Below are 14165 nucleotides of genomic sequence, written 5' to 3'. Positions count from 1 at the left end.
GGGAGAAGAAATCAGGGTAGCTGCCTGGAGGCAGCTGGTGCATTTAATCCTGCTTTGCCAAGGGCTTCTCAGAAATGGGGGAAGGGAGGCTTAGTAAAATATCCCCATCTCCAGAGATGTCATTCCCACCAATTGGGCTTCTGCACCAACCACTCTCAACATCCTGAATCCCCTTCTGCTAAGAAATCTCCAGAATGTTCTACTCCCCGGTGTAAGGAAGAAGTACAGCCTTTGGGTCAGGCTCAGTCACCCACCTAAGCTCATTTCCCCCTCCATGAAGTGGGGATGCCCCTGGCACCATGTGGAGCTATAGGGAGGATGGAGGAGAGCGATCCATGAAGGCCCTGTACACTGTGTGGGGCACATAAAGTGCTCGATGGGACACGGGGAAGTTTGTGCATGATCCCCAGTTCAGTGGGATTCAGTCTCCACCTGGCTGGTCAACTCTGACCTTCAGCAGGCCAGGCTCACCTGGCTGGTACAGTCCAAACCGGTGCCCAGGACCCATGGCACCCAGAGGCTGCTGCTGCACTTCACTGCTTTGAAGGGTGAGACCCGCGGCAGTACCTGGCAGAAGACCTGATGGCGACTGGCCAGCCCGCCCAGGTCGGCCACCGTGAAGGGGTCTCGGCGGTCATGCCAGGACAGGGAAAGAGGGAGAGAAGCTGGGTAGTGGGTTGTCTCACCTAATCCTCACGGTAACTCTGTGAGGTACATCCTATCTTAAAGATGGAGAAACAAAGGCTCAGAAAGAGGAAGTCACTGGTTCAAGGTCACATAGCAACTACATGGCAAGGACAGAATTTGAGTCCAGGTTTCCAAGTCCAGGGGCTTGCTTTTAACCACTTTTCTCCATTGCCTTTTGACTTATGCCCCTTCTCCTCGGTAGGAAGGGGGGATCTGTCAGGCCAGGGGAGGCTCTAGGCTACTTATTCTACAATCGTTCAACAAAGATTTCCCCAGCACCTACTCTGTGCCAGGCTCTAGCTTGGTTGCTGGGAAAACAGCAGTGGAGAGTACAAACCAAAATCCCTGCCCTGTGAAGCTTCTACTAGCTGAACCCAAGAGAGGCAGGTATGAACTCATGCAACGTGTGCTCAGGCATGGTGCCAGGGGGCAGAAGTACTGTAGAAATTATTCCCATTTTGCAGATGCGGCCACTGGGGCTCTGGGGGCTGGTGTACCTCCCCCAAGTTCTCACTGCCGGGAAGCAGCACAGTGGAGACTCAATCCCAAGAATAAACGTCTTCAGCTGAGACCTGTACATCAATCTATTTTGAGATGTTGTCTATTTTTTTCCCCTCTTGTCTCCTCCTCACTGATGCCAGTGGCTATTTCTGTAATTTATGCCCTCTGGGAGGTATGTGTCCAAGGTAAAAAGAGGCTGCAAGCCTTTCTGGCTTCCTTGGGGGAGCTTAGCCCTTGATGAAAAAAAAGTTGCTGAGCTGCAAAAAGAGTGTCTTTAGTAACCCTGATAGATGGAAAGAATGAGCCTTCCTTCATCACTCAGTGTTCAGGTCACATTCCCCGTCCCTGGCGCCACCGCCGCCCCCCCCTCCCTCCGCCCACCTCCGTGTAGACTGCTGAGGTCTCTATGACCTGCTGGCCCTCCCAGGCTAAAGCCACCACCTTGGGACTGCATTGCCCCTGGGATGTCAGCTGACCCCTCCTGCGGGCTTACACCCCACCTCTGTGCTCTGACCAGAGCCTCTCCTGCCTGTTCCAGGAAGGCAATTCAGCCAGGAGCCTGCTCCTTCTCTGATGCTTCTGCTAGCCCTGCCTGGGCAGGGGGTGGCGAGGACTCAAGCATAGCAGAGATGGCAAGTCTCTGACATCTTGGTGGCAAAGAAGTTGATCTCCGCCCAGAAACAACTTGCTGTGTGTCCTGGACTGTATTCTCCCTTTCCTCTTGTTGCCAAGTGGCCTGGTATAGCAGAGGGATTAACCTCATGGACTTGAAATCACCCTGGTTTATTACTCACTAACTGTGACGCTGTGGGCAAATTATCTGACAGCTCTGAATCTGTTTGCTCATCTGAAAGATGAGGGGCAGTGACCTCAAGGGGCAATGATGAGGATCAAGTGAGATAATGTACATAAGTGCTTCACTATTACCGTTGGTATTTGTGTTTGCCTTTCTGTCCCTATGAACTGTCTTCACCAGATTATGATGGCTTGAAGACAGGGACCACATATTCTGTATTTCTGGGTCTCTAGTAACGCCCTCTAAGGTAAGTCCTGGCACAGAATTTGCTTCAGGGAGTATTTGTAGAATAAGTAAATAAAGGATGCCATAGCTAAGATATGTGAGATCTAGAATATAGATCAAGGTCTGTCTGCTCTACAACCTGTTTGGGATCCAGAAGAGAAAAATCAATAGGACAGAACTTACAACCCAGAAACAAAACTCAGAATAAAACATTTCACATACAACCAAGCCCTGAAAACCAAGTTTTTGTAGAACAACTGGTATTGGGACAGCAGATGAGCAATATGGAAAATAAAATGTATTTATAACCTCACTTCTAACCAATATAAATGTGACATGATTTAAAGACTCAAATATATGTTTTTAAACAATCCATAAAATATATTAAAAATATAGAGTCAGTTAAGTGTCATATATTTGGGGGAGGGTGATGCTTTAAGCTTGGATGTGACAAAAGAGATCATAGTGTGAACACTCAGATTTGATGGCATCTGATTTATAAATTATGTACACGCATAAACTCAGAACTCGTTCTTTCTAGAAATCAGGAGACCTGTGAAGTGGTACTGACATGAAGACTAGCTAACATAGCAATGTGACTCGAATAAGTCTGCCCTCTCAGGTATTGAGTCAACTGTAAAACCCAAGAAGCAGTATAATGCAAAGATTAAGATGGGTTGAATTCCATCTCTGGTCAAATTATTTTACCTCTCGGATCCTCTATTTTCTCATCTGTAAAATGGAAATAATATTAGGATAGGACCCTAGGGCTGTTTTGAGGATTAAATGAGACAATCCAAATCAAGCTCTTAACTTAAACTCTGTTGGTTTAAATTAGTGGAATTTGAGGACCATCTCTGGGGCATAACCTGGCCTCTAAAGGCTGATACACACCTTAGTATAAGCAGGTCCTCCGCAGATGGCTCTGAACGCCCTGCCTTCCTCTGCGGGCTGGGACCTGTGCGTGCAGAGGTCAGATGAATACATGAGCTTCCACACAACCTGCCTGACCATCCGCACATTTCTTCTGGAACATTGCGGTGGACAAAGGAACAAGTCTGGTTCTTTGAACTCAGAATGGGATTGGAATGTAAGGGGAATAACTGGGGTTAAGTCCTATTAGATCTTGGAGTGGCCATGTGGATAAATGCCAAGATACCTCAGACAGTCTTTGTGTTGTTAAAGGTCGTGAAGCTTCAGGAAGCTTCTTGCCTTAAATATACCAAAGCCATCTGGTTTGTAGCAAGTCTAGAATCAAAGGAAGATAAGTCAGACCCAACGTTTCTATGATTCCCACAGAGGGGTTTATGAATATTTATGGAAACAAGAATGATTATCCTACCAATGCCAGTATGACTCAGACATCACCGAGAAAGAAGGCTAAATGACTTATTTTTTTTAATTGAAGTACAGTTGATTTACAATGTTGTACCAATCTGTGCTGTATAGTAAAGTGACTCAGTTATACACACATACACCTTCTTTTCCCATTACGGTTTATCCTGGGAGATTAAATGGAGTTCCAAGTGCTATACAGTAACACCTTGCTGTTTATCCATTCTAAATGTCATGGTTTGCATCTACCAAGCCCTAACTGCCAGTACTTCCCTCCCCCGCACCCTGCCTTGGCAACCACAAGTTTGATCTCTGTGTCTGTGAGTCTGTTTCTGTTTTGTCGCTTGGTTCATTTGTGCTCTCTTTTAGATTTTTTGATTCCACATATAAGTGATATCGTATGGTATTTGTCTTTCTCTTTCTGACTTACTTTTTTTTTAGTATGATCATCTAGTTGAATCCTTGTTGCTGCAAATGGCATTATTTCATTCTTTTTTATGGCTGAGTAGTATTCCATTGTATGTATGTACCGAATCTCTGTATCCATTCATCTGTTGATGGACGTTTAGATTTCTTCCATGTCTTGGCTATTGTGAACTGTGCTGCTAAGAACACAGGGGTGCATGTATCTTTCTGAACATAGTTTCACTATTTCTTATAGTCCTTGTAACAACCCTATGAAGCACTGATTACCATCTGTATTTTACAGATGAGGAATCAGAGGCTTTCAAATCACACACATGTGTGTGTGTGTGTGTGTGTGTTTTCAGTTCCCAAGTTTCTCAGAAGTGACATGATTCAAACATGGGTCTGTCTGCTTCCAGAGCCCAGGCATTTCCCACTACTAGTTAACTCACTGAATATTCACAACATTGCAAAGTGAAAATTATGATGCTGGTTTTACAGATGGAAGCCTGAAGGTCAGAGAGGAGCAGGACCTCACCCAAATGGCTTCCAGAACTCACAGAAATCATCTCAAGGATGACCTCAGATCCAGGTTTGATGAAGATCAGGGCAAACAGTCAGTCTTGGGGGACTAAAATGGCATTCTGTCCTTGCCAGTCTCTCCTTCCCAACACCCACCTGACCCCAGAAGTCTTTCCAGTCCCACTCAACCCACTTCTCACATCCTTCTCTGTTCCAAACCTTTGCAGAAGTTTCCAGCTGCCTGAAACCCTTCCCCTCCAGCCTCCTAAGCTAATGTTCATCTCCAGTGTCCAACTCACACGGCTCTGGGTGGTAGTCATTAGAGTGATCCATCAGCCATTCCCACTTCTCCTCTTATAACTGGTAAAATTATACTTCCCCACAGAATCAATCCATTTCAGCTAAGTTGTGCCACAATAAAAAACCATCCCCAAATCATACAAGTTCATAAACACAAAGATTTGTTTCTTGTTCGTCTTATGTTCCCATCATGGGTCAGCTCTGGCTCTGTCCCATCAGTCCAGGATTCAGGCTGAAGGAGCAGGCACGTTTCTACTCAAAGATCAGTAGCCAAAACAAATCCCACGGCTAAGCCTGATGTCAATGGGGAGAAGATCCCAATCCTTCCACAGGGCAAGACAGCAAATATCTTGGCAATAATACAGTCCATCACAGCCTCCACTGCTTTGAAATTAGGCCATGTGATTTGCTTTGGGTAATGACATGTGAACTAAAGTGATATGTTACTGGCTTTAAGAGTCAGTACAAATCACCATCTTTTCTTCCATATGAGCAATCAGCAGATGCTGGCTACTCCACAGCCTAGGGGCCAAAGCGAGAAGAGTGCAGGGTGGAGTCCCCAGCCAACCCTTCCTGGACATACAGTTTGAGGAGAAAGCAACCTTGTCCTTTAAGCACTGAGGTTTAAGGATTGTTACTGCAGCCTAAGCTAGACTGTTCATCTCCATACTCACCTCCTTTGATTTCACTGTGCTGACAGAGGATGGTGGGGATGCTCAGAACTGGACCCAGGGATTGACCAGTCAGAAAGCTGATGATTTTTTTTTTTTTTTAAGCTGATGATTTTTAAAGGGGACTAAAACACCACAGAACATGTGATAAAGTTAAGCACATAGTATTTGCAGAATTAGTATGCAGGAGTGTACAATATGTAATTCATTCTTTCATTCATATATTAATCAATTGACCATGTAAAGCTGCTCAGTCGTGTCCAACTCTTTGCAACCCCATGGACTGTAACCTACCAGGCTCCTCTGTCCATGGGATTTTACAGGCAAGAGTACTGGAGTGGGTTGCCATTTCCTTCTCCAGGGGATCTTCCCAACCCAGGGATCAAACTCGGGTCTCCTGTATTGCAGGCAGATGCCTTACTGTCTGAGCCATCAGGGAAGCCTATATTAATCAATTAATTCAACAAATATTTATCAAGCACTTACTATGGGCCTGAAACAGTGTAGGCACTGAGGATAAAGCAGTGAACAAACCAAAGTCTCCTCCTTCACGGAACTCACATTGGAGCGATTGGAAAAGATGCATTGTTAAGTTACTCAGGAGAGGGGTGTACTTGACGGCTCAGACTGCAGTGCAGGAGACCTGGGTTCGATCCCTGGGTTGGGAAGATCCCCTGGAGAAGGGAATGGCCACCCACCTGGAGAATTCCATGGACAGAGGAGCCTGGTGGGCTACAGTCTAAGGGGGAGCAAAGAGTCGGACACAGCTGAGTGACTAACACAAGCACAAGCATGCTTGAACACGGGTAAAGACAAGGCTTTTCCTCTGCAGAAGCAAGTGCAGGGAGGACCTGAACTGTTCAGAACAGGAGAGAGGAAGCTGTGGGGAACCCCAGAGAGGGTGGAGAGCCAGGGCATCTGGTGTCACAAAGAGTTTCCTTACACTACATACCTAGGGAGTAGCAACGCAAGGGACGATATGGACCAGATCTTTAGCATTTTTCAAAATTCTCTTGACAAACCAAAACTTAAAAAAAAAATTGTCCAGTAACCAAATAAAACAGTGCCCAACATCACTGGTCATCAGGAAACTGTAAAATAAGATCACATGATACCACTACATTTCTGCTTCAGATATCAACTCAAGGAGCAAGCACTTCCTCAGAGAAGCTGTCCAACCCCCTTCCGGGCAGCCTGGATCTTCTTGTCAGGAAAGTTCATCTCTCTGGCTACTTCCCACCATAGCCCTTGACGCATTTACAACTCCACATGTGTTTATGTGGCTGATGGGTTTATGTCCATCTCCTCCACTGGATTATCAGCCACGGGGTTGTGGGCATGACGTATGCTGCTGACCACTGTGTTTCCTCGGTGCCTAGAACAAGGCCAGGCACAAGGTAGGTGCGCAATACATAGTTGGTAAATGAATGATTGAACTCAGAGAGGGGACTTACCCCACATACATTCTGGCTCACTGCCTGAGGAGAGGTGGTGCATGAGGCCGTGGAGTCCTGCCTTCTTTCTCTGGACAGCAGGGGCATGGTGCAGCCTCATATCAGAGGGGGACATTCACACATTCACAAACACAATTTTAGTACCTGCTCCCACGTGTGTATATACCCAAGAAATATGAAAACAAGTATTCAAACAATACTGTTCACGAATGCTCATAGCAACATTACTCATAATAGTTTAAAAGTGGAAACAATCCAAATGTTCATACATACACTGGAATATCGATCATTCAGCTGTAAAGAGAAGTGAGGTACTGACATATGTTACATCATGGATGAACCTCAACAATATTATGCTAAAGTGAAAGAAGCTAGACACAAAAGGCTGCATATTTTATTTCTACAAAATGTCCAGAATAGATAAATTCATAGAGACAAACAGCAGATTAGTGGTTACCAAGGGCTGAGGGGAGGAGGGAATAGGGAGTGACTGCTTAATGGAGACAGAATTTCCTTTGGGGAAAATGAAAGTATTTTGGAACTAGTTAAAGGTGATGATTGCACAACCTTGTGGATGTATGAAATGTCCCTGAAACATAAACCTTAAAATTGCTAATTTCCTGTTATATGAATTTTAGCTCAATTTAAAATTTTTAAGTATCTAAAATCCGACCATGGCCGTTATTAAGGAACATGCAATGAATTAATATATTCAAAGTATTTAGAAAAGTCCTCATTTTATACTATATACTCAATAAGTGAGTATTATTATTAACTATTAATTTTCTATCCATTTTAGAGATGGAGAGACTGAATGATGAGAGCAAAGAATGATGAGGTGACTGCCCCAAACTTGACACAGCTAAAAAATGGACAAGCCTGGATGAAAATACAGTCTTGCCTGGCGCCAGAGTCCCCCAGCTCTTTCTGCAGCACAACCCTGTCACTCCCTGAAGGTTGCTATAGCAACCAAAGTTCCATCCAGAAAACAATAGCCACTCTAGGAATTTCAAGCAGAAAGGAATTTAACACAGAGAATTAGGTGTTTGCAAAGAGGGACTCAGGAGTAAAGACAGGAGATGCCACCAGCTTCTAGCATCAAGAGTCACTGTATAGCTAGATATGAAGAGTTAGGATGTAGGTGCTGCCACCTGGAGTCAAGAACTACAGGACATCCTGCCCATGATGCAGTCAGCACTGCCCTGCTGACCCGAGGCGGGAGACTGACAGGGGGATGGAGTCATCCAGTCGCTGTAAAAACTCATCTGCAGAAACTTACATATCTGTCACAGCTACCAATGGAAGAAGGATGGATTCCACCCTTTTCCACCTTCCAAATATCATGTGAGCATGTTTCTTCAGGACACTCTGAATCATACTCATTATCTTGCCAGTAGAAGAGTCTGGAACATCTAGCTCCTGAGCTTAGAGACCAGGAACCCAGCAAGAACACAGAATGGGGTAGTGTGGCTGCCAGGTGCTAACAGTCAAGTGCATGCACAGATTCCAAGGCCAGGCCCACTCTGTGACCATCCCTGAGATAGGCATATCAGTAAGTATCCTTTTACTTGTTCAACTACTGCTGGGATTCACTGAGTGCCTCCTATGTGCCAAGTCCTGTGCTGAGCCCTGGGAGTATAGCATTGAAAGGGCCCACGTGCCTGAATGTTCCCTGTTCCACGGCCAAGGGAAGTGGGGACTCACTTTGGGAGAATGACGTGGTCAGACATTGTCAGTCTAGCCACTAGAGGTGTCTTCTGTCAAAGGATCAACAGATATTCATGGAACATCTACTATATACAGACTGTGTGAAGTACTGGGGACACAGTGGTGAATACAACAGCGTGCATGTCCATGTGCTTTTCTATATCCTCCCCCAGAAAGAATCATCCAGTCTAGCAACTATACATGTATCTTTTATAAGTCATTAGCTTCAGCCCTGGCCTCTCTCCTAAGCTTGAGACTCACATCTATTAATAACTGCTGCCTTGGCCTCATCATCATAACAATAACACATATAATACATACTTGTCCCAAGCACTCAACATAAATTCACTCATTAATCCTCTGAAATGAGTACCATAATTACTCTCATTTTACAGATGATAAAAGTAAGGGATTGTTTTAAAGTGGGCTAAAGTAACTTGGCCATACAGTTATTAAATGGCCAGAGACCCAACCCAGCCAGTCTGGCTCCAGAGCCGTTGCTCCCCATGCCTGAACTACTCAGTCTCTCAACAGCTCCCCTTGGATGTTCTAACATCCCACACGGAAATGTGATGTCCTCTCCTCTCTGAATTCAACTCGTCATCCACACTGCAGTAGATGACATTCACCCAGTTGGTCAGGTCAAAAGCCAGGACTCATCTTTGATTCTTCTCTTTTATTCACACCCCCTTGTCTAACCTATCAGCAATTTCTATTGGCTTTTCCTCCAAAACGTTGCCCAGCTCAGCTCACAATGCACCATCTCCCCTGCTGTTACATTAGTTAGACACCTCCTTCCCTGACTACTCTGGTCACCTTCCAAATGGCCACCGTGCTCCGACTCTGACCTTCTTCCACCCCTTAAATCCTGCTGTCTTTTAAAACATAAACCAGGGACTTCCCTGGTGGTCCAGTGGCTAAGACTCTGTCCTCCCAGCGCAGGGGGCCTGGATTCAATCCCTGGTCAGGGAACTAGATCCCACATGCGGCAACTAAGAGTTTGCATGCCACGACTAAAGATCCCACGTGCCTCAACTGAGACCCGGTGCAGTCAAATAAATAAATAAAAATAAATATTTCATAAAACATAAACCAGTCACATTATATCTCTGCTTAAGAGCCTCTGATTTTAGGTACAGAAATGTGATTAAATACATGAGTTAAATCATTTAAATGCGATTTTATTTTCATACTTTAGCATGATCTCCAAGGCCCCACCTGATGCCACCAAGCTTATGTCATCCCCTCCCCCTCACTCACTCCTCCCCAGCCACACTGTCCTGACAGCTCTACCTCAAACACTCCAAGCTCCTTCCAGCCTCAGGGCCCGTACACTTGCTTGGAATTCTCTCATTCTCTCCCCCAGATCCTCCTTTACCTGCCTTCTTCTCCTTCAGGTTTCAACTCAAATGTCATTCCCTCAAAGAGGTTTCCCCTAACTCCTTCCTAACCCTGGCTCAGGAAGACAGTTTTCCAACTCTCCATCCATTCCTTAACTCTGTTCTGTTTTCATAATGCTTTTCATTATCTGAAGGTGCGTGCGTGTGTGCTAAGTAGCTTCAGTCGTATCCAACTCTTTGCCACCCTATGGACTCTATTCAACCAGGCTGCTCTGCCCATGGGACTCTCCAGGCAAGAATACTGGAGTGGGTTGCCATGCCCTCCTCCAGGGGATCTTCCCCACCCAGGGATTGAACCCACGTCTTTTAAGTCTCCTGCATTGGCAGGCGGCTTCTTTACCACTAGCCCCACCTGGGAACCTATTGACCTGCTTGCGTGTTTCCTTAATATTTACCGAGCCCCTACTTTGTGTCATCACATTGTTGAACTTGAAAGTCAAACAGTCATCTATTTTTATCAGCAATGGTGGGTTTATGTGGGAAGAACAGAGAGTTGCAATTCCGGATAATCAAGCCACAGCAAAACCCACAGGCAAATCCAACAGACAAAGGAAAGGAGCTTTATAAAGGAGGAAAGTAGGAGGGGTTGTTTTGAACCAAAGTCCAATGGAAAAAAGTGAGAGTTCCAGGTGATGATGGTTTCTCATTGGCTGAGTTGCTGGAGTAGTTGATTTCTTTTCTTTTCTTTTTTTTTTTTTTTGGTCACAGAGCACGTGGGATATTATTTCCCTGACTAGAGGTCGAACCTGTGACCCCTGCAGTGGAAGCATGGAGTCATAACTACTGGACTGCCAGGAAGCCCCAGTAGTTGATTTCTTCTAGGACGAGGGTCAGTCCCCAGCTCCCAGGCTACAGACTGGTATCCCTCCAAGGCCTGTTAGAAACGGGGCGCACAGCAAGCGAGGAGAGCTTCCACTGCTGCTCCCCATTATCTGTATTACTGCCCAAACCACCCCACCCCACCCTCACCTCGTCCATGGGAAAATTGTCCTCCGTGAAACCAGTGCCTGGTGCCGACAAGTTTGGGGACCACTGTTCTAGGAGACGCAATGTACATCTTTTCCTGTTGGGGCCTGTAATTGATGATGCTTCCCTAATTGACCTGGAGTGGTACTGCAAGAGCTCCCCCTTCTGGCCTCCCAACTCCAAGCCATGCCGTGCGGTGCCAAGTCACTTCAGTGTCCGACTCTGTGCGACCCCATGGACTGCAGCCTTCCAGGCTCCTCTGTCCATGGGATTCTCCAGGCAAGAATACTGGAGTGGGTTGCCATGCTCTCCTCCAGGGGATCTTTCTGACCCAGGGACTGAACACACAGCTCCTGCACCTCCTGCATTGCAGGCATATTCTTGACTGCTGAACCACCAGGGAAGCCCTCCAAGCCGTGAGGATTCCTTTATTCATTTCCACAGTGTGAAGGGCTGTTATCTCCAGCACCAAGAACAGAGCCATTAAATCCGTTGAGAGGAAGTGAACTCGTCCAGGCTCTGAGGGAACAGACATTGGTCAGATGTCAAGTGTCACTGGAGAATGAGAAGCACCTAACAGAGGACTCAGTCTAACTTGGGGGTCAGGACTTTTGAGCCAAGACCTGAAAGATTTAGGTACAGAGATCAGAAAGTAAATATTCTAGCTAGTTTAAACTGAAAAGAATCTATTACAGAGTGTTATATATTATAAATAATCAGGAAACTGAAAGTGAAATTGATAGCTGCTCAGTCATGTCTGACTCTTGGCGACCCATGAACTGTAGCCTGCCAGGCTCCTCTGTCCATGGAATTCTCCAGGCAAGAATACTGGAGTGGGTTGCCATTCCCTTCTCCAGGGGATCTTTCCCACCCAAGGATCAAACCCAAGTCTCCTTCACTGCCGGCAGATTCTTCACCATCTGAGCCACAAGAAAAGCCCTAAATAAGAGACCTGAAATAAACAAATTTCAGATTGAGCTTTCAGGACTGACTCCCAAAATCACACCATGGACCCAGGTTACCAAGAGAGCTGCCCTTGCTGTGTCCCCCTGCTGAAGCCAGCAGTCACCACTGCAGAGTCACGCCACGCCTGTCACCATGGATTGGCACCGCTAGTTGACCTACTGCCAGCAGCACTGCCCAGCCCAATCTTGAAACCTGGTGCCCACAAGCTGGAAACAGACACAGGGAAAAAACCAACATCTGTAGACAACGCTTGTCTGCAGAAACTCACTTCCACCCTCCAAAGGTCATGTAAGCGCCTCCAATTGGCTGAAGCTAGGTCACACCCAGAACTCTAGTTTCAAGAGAAAGGGAGTCTGGGAAACGTGTTTTCAGCTTTCTAGCTCCCACACTAGAGCAGGTCCAGAGAGGAGGGGTGAAGGGATATTGAGTGACAGTCCATTGGATGCATCACTGTGTGCATGCATATGTGCCCGTGCATGTTATGTGTACTGTGATATGTGTGCATTTGTGCCTGTCAGTTACATGTGTACATGTGTGTACATGCTTGTGTGCATGTGTGCACACGTGTGACGGGGCACACACAGCTGGAGAAGCAACAGGCCTTCAAGACCAGAAGAAGGAGGCATTATCAAAGAAGCCGTCACAAGCATTTCTTCTGTGAGGACCTGGACCAGAGCTTCTGAGGGCCATTCTGCCAAAGCAGAACAGGTTTTAACTGTCCAGTGGTTTAGTCTTACTTCCTTATATTACTGATGGGAGAAACAAAGCCAGAGGAGTTACATCCTCCCCTAAGTTTTGTCCTCCACACTGCAAGTCGAGGCATTGGCCTAAACCCAGCTTGGGTCTAATTAGCCAGAATATTTTCAGGTGCATGTGTGCATGCTAAGTCAGTTCAGTCGTGTCCAACTCTGTGACCTCATGGACTATAGCCCACCAGGCTCTTCTGTCCATGGGATTCTTCAGGCAAGAATATTGGAGTGGGTTACTATGTCCTTCTCTAGGAGATCTTCCCGACCCAGGGATCAAACCTGCGTCTCTTACATATCCTGCATTGGCAGGCTGGTTCTTTACTACTAGCACCACCTGGAGGCCCAGTATTTTCAGGTACTGCAAAGTGACAGTTGACTTTCCTCACCTTTGTGAGGAGACAGGAAAGGGAGAAGGGTTTTGGGAATGTCTGTTGGTTAACCACAGCGTTTGGCTCGTGAAAGCACCATGTTTTGTGGTTTACAAAACAGCTACTACCGCCGTTTTACGGAAGCTGCAATCGAGGACCAAAGAGAACAAAGAGTTGCCCAAGTTCAGGCGGTAAGATAGTGACGAGACAGCCATGGAGACAGAACTGGAGTCAGAGCCCTTCCCAGCCTACCACCCTGCCTGTTCCCCCATGTGATCTGTGAGCTCTGCCCTCGCTCTGCCCAGATATTTGTTCTAAAACTGGGTCCAAGGTTGCTCCAGGCCAGGCTGGCTGAGGCTGCGGCTGCTATCTCTGCAGGGAGCGCAGCCCAGGTGTTGGGCAACAAGTGTCCAGGGACAGAGCATAGGCCCTGGGGGTTGAGAGCAGCCACTTCCTCAAGAGCAGTCCAGCAGGGAAGCCCAGCCCAGCCCCGCAGACTGACAAAGTGACAAAGGAGAGTGAGAGGGGAGAGAGAGGATATGAAGAAAAAGAGGAAGGACCTGAGGAAGGAGGTGATAGAGGAGAAGTAGGAAAGATGGGGGAGGGAGGATGGGAGAAAGCCCTGGTGCTGGGCAGCAGGGGATGAGGGGGATACGGAAAAGAGGCCAATAGGCCGAGTGGACTTCCAAGCCCTGGGCAGGCCGTGGCTCGGACCTGACACCACATCAACCACCAGGTAGGGGAGCGTGACCACTGTCTCCCCAGAGAGAGCAGGGGCTGAGGGGACACAGAGGGAAAGCCCTCCCCGCCTGGGGGGAATCAGAAGTGGCTTCTCAGAGCCAAACTGGGACCTGGACTCCTTTACCAACATTCAGGCTCTTCATGCCTGCCTCCTTCCCTGCCAGGTCCACCCCAGCCCAGACCCTGGGACAACTCATGCTCAGTACATGTTTGTTGAATGAATAATTGAGCAACAGGGATACAAAAGCAGGATAAAAGTGCCCACCTCGACAAGCGCTTTAAAAAGGCTATCAGGAGCACAATGTGGGCTTTTTCTCCCGAAGTTGAAATAAGGAAAGAAATGAAATCTCTTGTGTTGTGGGGAGGAAGGCC

The sequence above is a fragment of the Cervus canadensis genome, chromosome 24 (assembly GCF_019320065.1).
Source record: "Cervus canadensis isolate Bull #8, Minnesota chromosome 24, ASM1932006v1, whole genome shotgun sequence".
NCBI lineage: Eukaryota > Metazoa > Chordata > Mammalia > Artiodactyla > Cervidae > Cervus > Cervus canadensis.
This window is presented reverse-complemented; position numbering follows the sequence as displayed.